We start from the raw sequence: 14,154 nt of genomic DNA, 5'->3' as shown, positions 1-14,154 counted from the left end.
AGAAGCGGGCGTCGTCAGGGGAGCGGGGTGGTTCGATCCCGATCCAATCTGGATCGAGAGGGGGGAGAGGTGGCGTCGGGGGGGAGTGAGGTGGGTCGTGGGTTAGGGTTTCCTCCCTGGTGGGGATATGGAGGGGGCTGGGTTGGCCGGCTGGGCCAGTCGGCTGGGCCTTTGCCCAGTTGGGCTGGCCAGCTGGGCCACAGATGGCCAAGTGGGGGGGTGCCTCTTTTTATTTTTGGTTAGATTTGTCTTTTCCTTTTATTTATTTCACTTTTCTGTTTTATTTCATTTAAATATATTTAGACATTTTCAAAAGGGTGTTTGTTGCACTATAATCACCTAGGCATTTAACTGCACACTCCAAACATTTTAGTTTAATATTTTGAAAACTTTGTCGCTTGACATTAATTTGAATTTGAATTTGAAAATGTTTCGAATCATTGCGAGGTTAGCAACAGTAAGAGTGGTGATGTGGCATCATTAACAGAGGTTACTGTAGCTTGATTATCCGGGCGTCACATTCCTCCTTCGAATAATTCATAGAAGATTTATGAACACCAGGATAGTGTCCGACTCTCCAAAATAAATTCCACATACCACCGTAGAGAGAATAATATTTACACAAGTTCAATCTGCTGACGTATTTCGTGGCGTGTTGTCACACCACGGCCAAGCCTTTACTTGAATCGTTTTTATTATTCCACCTCAGCGCGTTTAGCGAAGCGGTTTCCTTGGCACGTCTTGTCGAAGCAGAGATCGTGTCCCCTTATTCCGGGATTCTCATCAATAAGGACGTGGGTAACCCAAACGCGCCCGTTGGCTCGCCCCCTTCATCGAAGGCGAGTCCCAAACGGTTTCGGGGACGGCTCTTGGTATTCAACCCCTTTATAACGAGACCAAGGCATGTTCCTTTTCTTCAATCCTCAATCGAATCCGCCCCTCGCCCCGAGTTCCAACACCCAAGGCTCCAGATTCAGGCGCTTCAGACCTTCGACAATGTCCGGCTCCGACCTTCAGGGCCGGTGGATGCCCTCTTCCATCACGAAAGAAGATGTGCTAAAGCTGAGAGACGCCAGGTATCTAACTGGCAAGATTTCGCATAGGCTGCCCGCCCCAGGGCAAGTTATTCCCACTCTCGAGCCTGGCGAGAGCGTGGTGTTCGTGTCTCACTTCCGTCGGGGTTTAGGCTTCCTGATGGACCCCTTCATGAGGGGGCTCATGTTTTATTATGGGCTGGAATTCCATGACTTGGATACGGGGTCCATCCTCCACATCTCATCGTTCATTGTTGTATGTGAAGCCTTCCTTCACACCACTCCTCACTTCGGATTGTGGCTCAAGACCTTCATCATGGAGCCGAAGATGATCGAGGAGCGGCAGGCAGAGTGCGGAGGGACTGTTATAAGCAAGAGAGCTGACGCTCCGTGGCCCGAGGGCTATTTTCAAAAGGAGCTCAGTTTGTGGCAACAGGAGTGGTTCTACATCACCGCTCCCAGGGGCACCAGATGGGTGGCGCCGCCTGCCTTTTGCTCGGGCCCTCCACAACGGCTCGCATCATGGGTCAACAAAGGGCTTGACTGGGGGCCGCCCAAGGACGTGCCACTATTGCAGGGCCGCATTCGGGACCTCCAAGAGAGGGAGATCAATCTGGTTGTAGTGGCGCAGGTCATGCTGATTCGGCACCTTCTGCCCTGCAAACGTTGCCCCCTCCGCCTATGGGAATTCAATCCGGAGGGACCGCGAGCTCTTCAACACTTCATGGGCGCGACGCCCGTGGAGATGTATAAACTGTTCTTCGGATCACAAGAGATGCGTCTGGACTTGACCGAGGATGCAGGCCTGAGCTGCAATCGCCCGGATACTCAAGTAAGTAGTCCTGTATCCAGACATACCGTCCGTTCATTTATCATAGACTTGCCCTTTAACCAGCTATCCCTTGAACAGGAGTGGACAGCAAAAGCAAAACTGATACGGTGTCTGGCCCCCCTCCGTGAGACCACGCCGGATCCCGTGTTAGTTAAGATGCTGGAGGCTGGGCCTTAGGGTGAAGGGGAAAACAGGAAAACTACCGCCTCCGCTAAAGAGGCTCTCAAGAAAGGGGGGATCGAGAATCCCTCCCTCCAGGGGGAGAAGAGGACCGCTTCCGAAGATCCGGAGGCCAAGGCCTCAAAGCGGGGGAAGAAATCTTCACCAGAGGGTCCTGCGCCAGGAGAAGCCCCGGCCGCACTATTTCCCCAAGGGAATCAGCCCTCCAGCGAGCCGTAAGTAGAAAGGGGAGTTTTGTAATAAGGGACATCCCTGTTTTTATTTCTGAGGATAACCGAAGTTTTTACCTTGTTGTTCGGATCTCAGCCCTTCTCAGCAGAGCTCATCTTCGGGGGATCTTCGTCCAGAGATGATGGAGAGCGAAACACCTCCATCTGCCGTACCGTCAGGCGGGGCGGATGACCCTGAGGTGTCGTCGCAGAGGGTCTCCCCGAGTCCGGCGGGGCCGGAGAGTTCGGCACCAACTGGTGTACGGCCGGAGGAGCTGAAGGATCTGCTCGGGCAGGCGTCTATCTCAGAAGATCACCGTACGTTGACGAGTATGGTGATTGAAAGGATTTCATCCGCTGAGAGTGGGTTGCATGAGGCCTTCAGAAGTTTACTGACAGGGTTTGAGGTACGTAAAAATGATATACCTGGTGACAGTTTTGCACATAGAGTGCGCCCCGTATAGATAGTAGCCCCTGAGACTCGGTACGTTGTGAAAAGCGACAGCGTGCCGAGGATCATAATCTCAGTTATAAGATGTCGCCCTTCCTATTCAGGTGGCGGAACATTCGGTGGCCAGCCAGACTGATAGAGTTGCCGAACTGAAGCGGCAACTTGACGTTGCGGATGCGGACATCGCGCTGGTCAACAAACGACTTGACGAGTCACAAGGTATGTGGCTTCTCCGCGGACACCTTGTAAGGGAGCTTGACGTCCGTGCCTTACAACATGTATGCTTGATGCAGATGGCGCCGCTGCTATGGAGGACCTTCGGGCGGAGCTTGCCCGAGCCAAGTAGCAAGCTAGAAAAAGTGATGCGGCTGCCTTGAAGGCGGCCGAAGAGCTAAAAGCCGAACAGGCTGCTCACTGCCGAAGCAGGGAGGAAATGGCCGAAATGGCTGTGAAGCTGAAGGATGCTACCGACCACTATGAGTTTCTTGAAAGAGAATGCCGAGCGGAGCAAGAGGACCTGAAGAAGGCCACCGCCGAAGCCAAGGATGCCCGCTCCGCGATGAGGGCTATAAAGGAGGAGCTGCGTCAGGACAGGGATATTGCGGCTGGAAAGCCCTTTCTGTTGTGTAGGAAGTTCACGGATCCGAAGTATGCTCAGTTGGGCTAGTTGTGGGGTGCGGAGGATGCTTATCTGAATTTGGCAGCGAGTGCGGCGGACGCAGTCGCGCACTTCCGAGGCCAAAAGGATCACGGAATGGAAGAGCTTTTTTGGTCTCAATTCCATAATCCGGAGCGTCCACTTCCGTTAACCGATCGGTTGGCTGAGTGGGCTGAGCTGAACAGGTTGTCCGGGCTTGCCATGAAGGATGTCGTGGCTCATCTGTGGCCGGAAAGGCCCGAGCCTAAGAGTTATTTTGGCTTGGTGCAGCATTTCCTTGATGCGGTGCCACATATCAAGGCGATGAAGCGGTCGGCATGCATAGAGGGTGCACGGATGGCTCTCGCCCATGTCAAAACATACTGGGCAGAGATGGAGGCCACCGATGTTGCATCCCGGGATTCAGACAGAAGCCGATTACCCGCCGAGCACTATTTTGAGGAAGTCCTGCAGGGCGCTCGTTTAATAGAGTCGCAATGCTCGAAAAAAGTTATGTTCAAATGACATGTATGATTTGTGAAACCATGTTTCAAATATATAATATAAGGGCTTTTTATACTTGCGCGTTCAAGTATTGAAATACCTCCTGTGCGGCCGTTAATGTATATGTATATATAACCTGAAAGATGGCAGTCTTCAGCTTCAACCCCCATGCACATAGTGCGGGGGTGTTTGCAAAAAAGCGCATTTTCACACTTAATCCAACGTCTTGGTCCTGTGAAGGAGGTGATAGCGTAGCAAACTAGGCAACCGGACTATAATGCTTTATCACTTTCACTTAGCCATAGGAGTTTGATGGTGGGGCTACTATATAGCCCCCAGGGGCACCGCGCTCTCCGAATTCGGGGCGCGTGCGTGCCTGACCGGGAAACGGTCCTTCGTCAAAGTGGAGGAATTCTAAACATTCCGGTGGTCGATCGAGTGGTTGACCAGTCTCTCGCTATATCATGACAGTCAGTTTTCGGCTTTCTCTACTGAGGTGCTCACCAGGCCGAACTAGGGCACAATCGCAGTAGTTCTCCTGGTGCCGCGTTAGCCGATAGAACGGAACTTAAGGCAGCAAAACACAGGAGCCGGGCAAACCCAACATTTGACCAAAGACATGATTTGGAGGTGATGCATATAAGGCCTAACTCGAGACGCCGAACACTCCCTAAGGTATTCGGTCTTTATGAAAATGGGCAGAACGATGCCCTAAGCCCCTAGTGTCCAGGTACGCACGAGAACTTCTGACGCGGCCGATGCCAAAACGACAGCCTCCTCCTCGGTTATGGTAAGAAACCTGGGGATGTGTATCAACAAGAGACAATAAAAAAGGTTTATGCAGGGTCTTAATCTGAAAAGAATCCTTGCAACGGGTCCCTACTGCACGTCTGCGCCTGTGTCTCCGTTGTGCCGTATCTTGGATGGGTGTAGCACGTTATTCATCTGTAAAAGAGAAGAACTTAGTTTGAAAAAAAAAGATCGTGCGAAAAATGTATTTAAAACAGAGTATGATTCAAAAAATGAATAAAATTGAGCTTTATTGGCTCTCATTGTTCATGCGTGTAGCCCCTTGTAAAGGGGTACGCGGCTAGTAAGCCCCTTGTTTATTTATACTGGACTCGCCTAACCGTGTCCGGGGTCTGAATGACCTGCTTTAGGGGCTTTGATCAGCAAAGCGGATTAGTGTGTGGCTGTCAAGGCAGTCTCACGTTATTCTGCGGTCAAGGAACACTCGAAGTTACCCTTTAATGAGATGATGCCGCATGGACCGTGCATTTTAAGTGTAAGAGACGCGTAATGCGGTATTGCGTTAAAGTGGGCGAAAGCTTCGCGTCCCAATAGTGCTTGATGGCTACTTTTAAATGGGGCGATATGGAAGATTAACTTTTCGCGACGGAAGTTGTCGAGTGAACCGAACATGACTTCTAGTAGTAGGGAGCCCGTGCAATTGGCATATGGGCCTGGCGTCACTCCTTTAAAGGAAGTCTTGCTATGGCAAATTTTTGTTGGGTCTATCCCCATTCTGCGGATTGTGTCCTAGTATAGCATGTTTAGGTCACTGCCGCCGTCCATTAGGACTTGTGTAAATTGTAGTCCGTCGATTATAGGATCCAATATCAAAGCAGTCCATCCTGTGTTTTGGATACTTCCGGAGTAATCCTGATGGTCGAAAGTTATTGGTTTTGACGTCCAGTTTCGGGACTCCTTTGGGGTGGACCGTGCGGCGCGTACTTTAGTCGGCGCCACTCTATTTTTCCTTGTTATCACTTGAAGTGAATTCACTGTTTTGACCTCTTGTGGGAAATTCTTTTGTTTTCCGGTGGTCGGGGTTCGTCATCGTCCTCACTTGGTGTGTCGAGCCCCTTGTGTTTGGTGTTAAGTCGGCCGGACTGCTTGAAGACCCAACAATCTCTATGGGTATGGTTTGCAGGCTTCCCGGGGGTACTGTGGATTTGGCATATTCTGTCCAAGATTTTGTTTAGGTTGGATAGCTCGTCGTTGTTGTCCTTGAGAGGCAGTGTTTTGTTGTTCTGCCTAGAGCTTTTGAACCCGGCGTTGACTGCCGTGCTCTTTGGGCCATTTTCCTTAGTCCGGCGCTGGTCTTTTCTGCGTCGTGGTTTCCCATTTCCATCCCTGACCTCGGATGTACTCGGGTCGCTGGTGCTGCATCTTGCCAGCTAGCGATCTTCTCCCGCGCAAAAGCGGGTCATGAGGCTTGTTAGTGCGGCCATTGTCCTTGGCTTTTCCTGGCCGAGGTGTCTGGCGAGCCATTCGTCTCGGACGGTTATGTTTGAAGGCTGCTAAGGCTTCGGTGTCCGGACAGTCGACTATTTGGTTCTTTTTGGTGAGGAACCCGTTCCAGAATTTGCAGGCTGACTCTTCGGGCTGTTGAGTTATGTGACTTAAATCGTCTGCATCCGGAGGGAGGACATAAGTCCTCTAAAAATTTGCCCGAAACGCATCCTCGAGCTCTTCCCAACTTCCAATGGTATTTTCTGGGAGGCTTTTGAGCCAATGCCGGGCTGGCCCTTTGAGCTTGAGGGGTAAGTATTTTATGGCATGGAGGTCATCTCCTCTAGCCATATGTATGTGTAGGATGTAATCCTCAATCCAGACTCCGGGTTCTGTTGTTCTGTCGTATGCCTCTATGTTTACGGGCTTGAATCCCGCTGGAAATTCATGATCCAGTACCTCATCGGTGAAACATAGGGGGTGCGCGGCGGCCCTGTATTTGGGTGTACCGTGATTTTTGAATACTCGACGTGTTGTGTTGCTTTCTGGAGCTTTTTTTCTTGGCCCGTAGATGGACCTGACCGGGCCATCCTTTTTGCGATGATCCTTATGTGGATCGCGTGCCGGCTTGTGTGCGGCGCCGCTTGCCGCTCTTTGTTTGTCATGTGGTCGTCTATCCGACCGGGCGGCCTCTTTGTTTTTTGATTGTGGGGGCTCTACGGCCTCCTCGTCAAATTCGGGCAGTAGTTTGCTTGGCGGCTATCGTCGTATTTGTCTGCGGTCTTGAGTACTTTGCTCCATCTCATTTTGAGTACGTCTTCCGCTGTTTTGAGCTTCCGCTTCTTCTTCTTCAGACTTCGTGCAGTGGTGACGAGCCTTTTGTGAAGGTTCTTCTACTCCAACGATGTGTCCGGCGTGAGATCATCCGGACTGTTGTTTTCGCCGGGGATAGGTTGTTTATCCAATTCATCCTGTTCAGATGGTTTCTTGGTGGCATGTTCGTCATCCACTGGTTCGCCCTGCTCTACAGCTGGGTCTGTATGGGTGCTGTCGTTGTCGAGGCGGGAATTTGGGCGGCGCTTGCGGCGCCGCTTCGGCTGTTTTTCAGGGGAATTATCCTTCGCAGCGTCCTGTTGTTCCTCATTATCGCTTCCGTTTGGTGTATCCACCATATATACATCGTGAGTTGGGTTGGCTTTCCAGTGCCCTGTGGGTGCTGGTTCTTGGTCGTCTCCAGCATCGTCGTCCATACCGTCGATATCTTCGGAGTCGAAGTCTAGCATGTCGGTTAAGTCATTGACAGTGGCTACGAAGTGGGTGGTGGGTGGGCTTTGAATTTCTTCTTGTCCGCATCCCAACCGTCCTGGCTATAATCTGGCCAAGGCTCTCCTAATAAAGAGAGGCACTTTAGCGAATTCAGGATGTCGCCGAAAGGCGAGTGCTGAAAGATGTCCGCAGCGGTGAACTCCACGATCGGCGCCTAGTCAGATTTGATTGGCAGGAGCGCGGAAGGTTCGGTGTCCGGCGGGGAGTCCGACACCTCGGAGTCACGAGCTTCACAAGGGACAGGGTCGGTATTCGGCTCCATCGCCGTAGAGGTAGCAGCCCCCGAGGCGGTGTCTAGCCACTCATCCTCGGTCGGCTCAGTCGGCTCCGGTTAAGGGCCGGAGCGGACTCTTGTGTGGCCTCCAGGGCACTGCCCGGCAGCAGAGCTAGATCATGCCCATCGCGACAGTGCGGCGCGCTCGGCTATGGCTCGAATCCGTCGAAGATCAAGTCTCCGTGGAGGTCGGCCGTATAGTTCAAACTTCCAAATCTGACCTGATGGCCAGGGGCGTAGTTTTCGATCTGCTCTAGATGGCCAAGCGAATTGGCCCGCAGTGCAAAGCCGCCAAATACAAAGATCTGTCCAGGGAGAAAAGTCTCACCCTTGACCGCGTCGTTGTTGACAATCAAAGGAGCCATCGGGCCTATAGGTGATGACACAGAGGAACTCTCAATGAAAGCACCAATGTCGGTGTCAAAACCGACGGATCTCGGGTAGGGGGTCCCGAACTGTGCGTCTAGGCAGATGGTAACAGGAGACAAGGGACACGATGTTTTTACCTAGGTTCGGGCCCTCTCTATGGAGGTAAAACCCTACTCCTGCTTGATTGATATTGATGATATGGGTAGTACAAGAGTAGATCTACCACGAGATCAAGGAGGCTAAACCCTAGAAGCTAGCCTATGGTATGATTGTTGTTCGTCCTACGAACTAAAACCCTCCGGTTTATATAGACACCGGAGAGGGCTAGGGTTACACAGAGTCAGTTACAATGGTAGGAGATCTACATATCCGTATTGCCAAGCTTGCCTTCCACGCCAAGGAAAGTCCCATCCGGACATGGGACGAACTCTTCAATCTTGTATCTTCATAGTCTTGGAGTCCGGCCAATGATGATAGTTCGGCTATCCGGACACCCCCTAGTCCAGGACTCCCTCAATGAAAATTCCTATTTACCCTTCATAAGGACTCTCTTCATCAAATCCGATCCGACTAAAGTGGGAGAGACAGACACCCGCTAGCCACCTTATGCAACAAGTGCATGTCAGTCGTTAGAACCTGTCTCACCTAAGCGTACGTGTAAGGTCGGTCCAGGCCAGTTCAGCCCACAATGCCACCGAATCAAGAAAGGACTAGTAACGGTAATCAAATTGAACAAATCATCGCCCACAACTACTTGTGTTCTACTTTTGCATAGAATCTACGCATAGACCTAGATCTAATACCACTGTTGTGGAACATAGTAATAATTCAAAAAAATTCCTACGTGTCAACAAGATCAATCCAGGAGATGCTAGAAACGAGAGAGAGGGAGTGCATCTTAATACCCTTGAAGAACACTAAGCAGAAGCGTTACAAGAACATGGTTGATGGAGTCGTACTCGCGGCAATTCAAATCGCGGAAGATCCGATCCAAGCGCCGAACTGATGACGCCTCCGCATTCAAAACACGTACAGCCCGGGGACGTCTCCTCCTTCTTGATCCAGCAAGGGGAGAGGAGAAGTTGAGAGAGCTCCGGCAGCTCAACGGCGTGGTGGTGGAGCTCGTGGTTCTCGGGAAGAGCTTTGATACGCTTAACGGGGGAGGAGGAGTTGGAGGGGGAGGGCTGCGCCAGGGGCAAGGGGTGTAGCTTCCATGCGCCTCCTCACTATATATAGGGGTGGAGGGGGCTGGTTTCTTGCCCTCCAAGTCCATTGGGGCGTTGGCAAATGTGGGAGGAAAGAAATCCCATCATTTCCCTTCCCCACCGGTTGTTATCCCCCTTTTTAGGGATCTTGATCTTATCCCTTCGGGATATGATCTTATTCCTTATAAGGAGGGAATCTTAGTGCGCCTTGACCAGGGATGTGGGGCCTTTCCCCCACTACCCACGTTCATGTGGGTCCCCCATGCAAGTGGGCCCCACTCCGGAACCCTCTGGAACCTTCCCGGTACGATACCAAAAAATCTCGAACATTTTCCGGTGGCCAAAATAGGACTTATCATATATAAATATTTACCTCCGGACCATTCCCGAACTCCTCGTGACGTCCGAGATCTCATTCGAGACTACGAACAACTTTCAGTAACCACATACAATTCCCATTACAACTCTAGCGTCACTCAACCTTAAGTGTGTAGACCCTACGGGTTCGGGAACCATGCAGACATGACCAAGATGCCTCTCTGGCCAATAACAAATAGCGGGATCTGGATAGCCATATTGGCTCCCACATGTTCCATGATGATCTCATCGGATGAACCACGATGTCGGGGATTCAATCAATTCCGTATACAATTCCCTTTGTCCATCGGTATGCTACTTGCCCGAGATTCGATCGTCGATATCCCTATACCTTGTTCAATCTCGTTACCGGCAAGTCTCTTTACTCGTTCTGTAACGCATGATCCCGTGGCTAACTCATTAGTCACATTGAGCTCATTATGATGGTGCATTATCGAGTGGGCCTAGAGATACGGAATGACAAATCCCGGTCTTGATCCCAACAGACACTTTCGGAGATACATGTAGTGCACCTTCATAGCATGAACAATTGACAATTATCATGAACAAGGAAATATAATAATAAAAAATTTATTATTACCTCTAGGGCATATTTCCAACACCTGGGGCCGGCCCCCAGGCTTTAGCATTGGGTTGATGATGCCGAGCGAGGGTGTTAGCGCTTGGGGATTAAGCTTGGTCCAAGTCCAAGGTGAAGGGCTCGGGATCATTGGAAATCCTAGTATGGCCCCTCTCCTTGGAACTGGGGTTGATGTCGATGAGGGGTGTGCCTTCCTGCCCGCCAAGGAGGGGAGCGGTGCACCTCTCTCCCCTTGGCTGCCACGGCCGTTCGTCTTCTCTCTGGAGGGGGTGTCGTATCGCGGGGTAGGCACCTCCCTAGCGAGGTGTTGATGAAGACGAAGCCAGGGAAGACAGAGAAGGCGGGAGGCAGATCATCAGGATGGAGCACGACTGGATCGATGCATTCATCTTGTCTTGACGTCCTGCCGCCTCGTCTTCCCGTCCCTCCCTTCCTCCCTGGCACCGTTATCACGCCCAATATGCGACCCTATCCAAAAGGAACTCGAAGGTCCCACCAAGGATAGAGCCGCATATTGAGACGCTTTTGCAAGGTGGATATCATTACATCAACATTACATAAATAGATGGGGATACATACATAAGGCATACAATGCCACACGAATACAATAATACAACATACAAGAACATCAACATCCGACTACGGATGATACATAAACAGAAACTCAAACAATATCCACCCTGCTAGCCCAGGCTGCCGACCTGGAACCTATCCCCTGATCGAAGAAGAAGCAGAAGAAGAACTCCAAACAAGCAAACATCGCTCTCGCATCAGGATCATCGCAAAACCTGTACCTGCAACTGTTGTTGTAGTAATCTGTGAGCCACAAGGACTCAGCAATCCCATTACCATGGGTATCAAGACTAGCAAAGCTTAGTGGGAAAGGAAGGGGTAAAGTGGTGAGGTTGCAGCAGCGACTAAGCATGATATGGTGGCTAACATACGCAAATGAGAGCGAGAAGAGAAACAAAGGAACGATCGTGAAGCTAGCAATGATCAAGAGGTGATCCTGAACACCTACTTACGTCAAACATAACCCAGAAACCGTGTTCACTTCCCGGACTCCGCCGAGAAGAGACCATCATGGCTACACACGCGGTTGATGCGTTTTAATTCGGATCAAGTGTCAAGTTATCTACAACCGGACATTAACAAATTCGCATCTGCCACATAGCCGTGGGCACGTCTCTCGAAAGTTTATACCATGCAGGGGTGTCCCAACTTAGCCCATTACAAGCTCTCGCGATCAACGAAGGAATAGACCTTCTCCCAGGAAGACCCGATCAGTCTCGGAATCCCGGTTTACAAGACATTTCGACAATGGTAAAACAAGACCAGCAAAGCCTCCTGGCGTGCCGACATCCTGATAGTAGCCGCGCGTATCTCGTCTCAGGCCACGACCGGATGAGCAGTACGTACGGCAACCGACGATACCCCAAGTTGCCTAGGGGCGGCATCGCAAGTGGCTCTGGTTTGGACCAACACTTAGACAAGCATTGGCCCGGGGGGGCTATAATAAAGATGACCCTTGGGTTAATTACTCCCAAGGGAAAAGTAGGTGGTGGTGAGGCAAATGGTAAAACCAATGTTGGGCCTTGCTGGACAAGTTTTATTCAAAGCGAACTGTCAGGGGGTCATATAAATCACCAGACTGCGTTAGGAACGCAAAATCCGGGAACATAACACCGGTATGACGGAAACTAGGGCGGCAAGAGTGCAACAAAACACCAGGCATAAGGCCGAGCCTTCCACCCTTTACCAAATATATAGATGCATTAATAATATAAGAGATATTGTGATATCCCAACATAAACCCTGTCCACCATGGAGAAATCTTCAACTTCACCTGCAACTAGCAACGCTATAAGAGGGGCTGAGCAAAAGCGGTAACATAGCCAATCAATGGTTTGCTAGGAATGGTGTCAAAGGTTAGAGGTTCATGGCAATTTGGGATGGCTTGATAAACAGGTAATAGGTAGCGCAGCATAGCGATAGAACGAAGCAACTAGCATAGCAATGATAGTAATGAGCTCCAGGGTAGCGGTCATCTTGCCTGATATCCCGCAAGGAAGAAGAACGAGTCCATGAAGAAGATGAAGCCACGAAGACGAACCACACGTAGACGAACGCATCCTCACGATCGCAACGAAACGGAAACTATCAAGAAGAAGCACACAACATGGTAAACACACCACTCATGACAAGACATGATGCACAACAAGCATGATGCATGGCAAAGCTACATGAGGCTACTCATGGCAAGAGATGATGCAAACAAGAACAACACATCAAGGCAAGTTTAAATGAGGCCGGGAACAACATATAACAATTCCGGTAAGTCCTCATATGCAAATTTCTAAATTGGTCCAGAACTGAATAACCTTAAGTTCAAGTAGTTAAACAGCAAGTTAAGATGCACCAAGATGATCTACACGAAATTCTAGTCAAGTTACATATAAAGTTCATTAGATTCGGAACTACGGGCTAGAAGATATGAGCAAAACAAGTCAAACATGGCATTGATGCAAAATGCACCCAAACATCAAGCAAACACACCAAAACAAGGATGCAACATGGTTTCATATAGAGCACGCTCAAAACGGAGCAACGGTGCAACACACACACTATACAAGTCATAACAACAATCTGTCCATAACAGTAACTAGGCATATTGCAAGCATCAAAACAACATGCTACAGTACCACAACATAATAAAAAAAGGCATGGGCATGAAGTACAGGTAAAGCATAACAAAACATGAACACTGAGCTATCTCCAGAAACAACTAGAACATGCTCAAAAAGACATGGAGATATTGCAAATAATAACAGTTTCAGACTTTAGCAGAAATAACATCAGGTTGCAATATTTAGAGCTATCAAACAACATGTTACAGGAACATATCATGGCAAACAAAGGCATGGCATGAATCTAATAATTTCATAGATCAAAAGTCCCTTACTGACCGTGAGCCAAAAGGGCACGGAAAATATGATGACACCCATGTAAACATGGCAAGTTATATTACAGATTCATACATGGCAGGAACAACAATAAGTAGGCATGTTGGTGAGCTTGAACCACTCACCACAGAGCAATACATGGCATGGCAAGGCAACCAACAGTAAGAAGGCATGTTTATGAAGCTAAACATGGCAAGAGCAAGTTCATAGGGTGCATGGATCACTACAAAAACACATGGGAACACGTGAACTTAATGTTAACAGGCTGACAGCAACATTTTCAAGCAACTTTGGAGCAAGATAACAACATGTTCCAGTAGGCTATAATTGCAACCAAGCGCATGAATGGATAGAGCAAGACATGTATATCAAAACATGTTTATAGAGCATCTCCAGATTATGCATAGAATGATTAGTAGCAACATGTTAACATAGCAACAAAATATAACAGAATCTGTCAGGAAAACAGCAACAGCAACTACCCTACTTAGCAAGCTTGATACACTCAGCACACAACTCACAAAAATACATGGCATACACCCCTGGAAAGATGGCATGGCATAGATCAACATACATGTATACATCAACCTCATAGGATGCACACATCAATCATGGCAAAAATGATAAATGAGCAAGTTATAACAGTTTCAGCAGATTAACATCAACATGCACTCTTCCAACAGCATTTCGGGCATCAAGATGAGCTCAAATGAAAATGATGCAATGGAATGAAATGAAGTACTCGTCGAGACGAACAATTTGACATATTACACGCACGAAAAGGACCTACGGAGGGAGAGATATAGCATGATGAATATGGCATGATTATGTAAGAAAACTGAGACTTAGTGGGTTTTCGGGGTCAACCTGCGGGCAGCACGGATTACGAAGCGCGGGCAGCACGGATTACGAAGCGGTGGCCCGAGCTCGCCGGAGAGATCGCCGGAGGAGGCCGGGGGCGGCGGATCCGGTCGCAG

This window comes from Triticum dicoccoides, chromosome 1B, assembly GCF_002162155.2.
Source record: "Triticum dicoccoides isolate Atlit2015 ecotype Zavitan chromosome 1B, WEW_v2.0, whole genome shotgun sequence".
Classification (NCBI taxonomy): Eukaryota; Viridiplantae; Streptophyta; class Magnoliopsida; order Poales; family Poaceae; genus Triticum; species Triticum dicoccoides.
Note: the sequence above shows the minus strand (reverse complement) of the source record.